Below are 1,484 nucleotides of genomic sequence, written 5' to 3'. Positions count from 1 at the left end.
TGAAAGTTGGGGTTTTTTGAGATGGAGTCTCATTCTGTTCAGAAAGCGGTTACTTTTATGGAAGTATTTTTTCTGTTAAATGTTTTTGAAAGTTGAGGTTTTTTGAGATGGAATCTCATTCTGTCATCAGGCTGGAGTGCAGTGGTGTGATCTCAGCTCACTGCAACCTCCATTTCCCAGGTTGAAGCAATTATCCTCCCTCAGCCTCCTCAGTAGCTGTGACTACAGGCATGCACCACCACGCCCAGCTAATTTTGTATTTTTAGTAGAGATGTGATTTCACCTTATTGGCCAGGCTGATCTCGATCTCTTGACCTTCTCTTTAGCCCACCTTAGCCTCCCAAAGTGCTGGGATTACTGCTATATTTTTTAATATAATCTTTTCATATAAGAAAAAAAGCTGAAATTATTACATAAGTCTTTCTTAAATGTGAATCAATTTAGAAACTTCTAGTTTACGTCCAGCCTCATCTGTAATAGAAAACATTAGGAAGAATTCAACTTTTTTTTCCTGAAACATTGTCTGAAAGGGAATGGTTTCCCTTGTTAAGGTGTTCTTGCACCCATGCAGCCTTGTGATCTAGTATATTCTCTGAAGAGCACCCTTCGGCTCCTATTCTGAGCCTATGTTCAGTGAACATTCTTCATGCCCTCATTGTATGAGATATGAGTTATTTTCAATAAGCCAGGAGATGATTTTTTTTCTACCAGAAGTGATTTTCCTGCCAAATGCATATGCAGTTTTCAAATTCGCCTTTGGGCAAGACCTGGAACAGCCTAGAGCGCAAGACCTGATGGAGAACAGTAGGTATTGCCAGTGGTTCATTCCTGTTGTGGTCACATCACCACACAGAACCTCAGTTTCTTCTTCTGTAAAATAAGAGCATTGAACTAAATGGAAATAAATATTCTTTCCCATTCCCCAAAGGCTATAAACTGAGACCAGAATTTTTAGCTTTTTAGAATGCGATATCGTATGCCCAAAGACATATTAATCAGCAACAGCAAAATTCCTCTTCTTGACTTATCCGACCTCTAAAAGTATGGCAAAAAATAAAATAGATGAAAATGAAAACTAGTTATTGTCCTAGAATTTTTAGGACAGCGTGTGAATGAAAAACAATGGGGAAATGTTTTTTTATTGAAATAGTGTGGTATGGCTGCCATTTTTGTTTTAAGCTAGAGCAGTCCTCCTTTATCCAATGTGGATATGTTCTGAGACCTCCAATAGATGCCCGATATCTAGGATGGTGCCAAACTCCATACAGATTATGTTTTTCCTAGATGTGCATACTTAGGATAAAGCCTAATTTATAAATTAGGCACAATACTCTTGCAGTATGGGACCAATTTGAAGTATAAGGGTAACTTAACAAAGCACTTCCATACCCCAATTGTTTTTTTTTTTTTTTTTTTTTTTTTTTTTTTTGGAGTTTCGCTCTTTTTTCAGAGGCTGGAGTGCTCTCTTCTCTCCTCTTTTTCCT

At 37.7% G+C, this 1,484-nt stretch overlaps 1 protein-coding gene across 8 annotated transcripts in view; it reads left to right on the top strand.

The window, feature by feature from the left end:
• Window positions 1–1,484, top strand: part of GRIK1 (glutamate ionotropic receptor kainate type subunit 1) — a 388,898-nt gene that overhangs the window by 277,779 nt on the left and 109,635 nt on the right. The window lies entirely within an intron of this gene.

This window comes from Cebus imitator, unplaced genomic scaffold, assembly GCF_001604975.1.
Source record: "Cebus imitator isolate Cc_AM_T3 unplaced genomic scaffold, Cebus_imitator-1.0 Scaffold138, whole genome shotgun sequence".
In the NCBI taxonomy this organism is placed as follows: Eukaryota; Metazoa; Chordata; class Mammalia; order Primates; family Cebidae; genus Cebus; species Cebus imitator.
The sequence above is the reverse complement of the archived record's forward strand: the minus strand, read 5'-3'. Positions and strand labels throughout refer to the sequence as shown.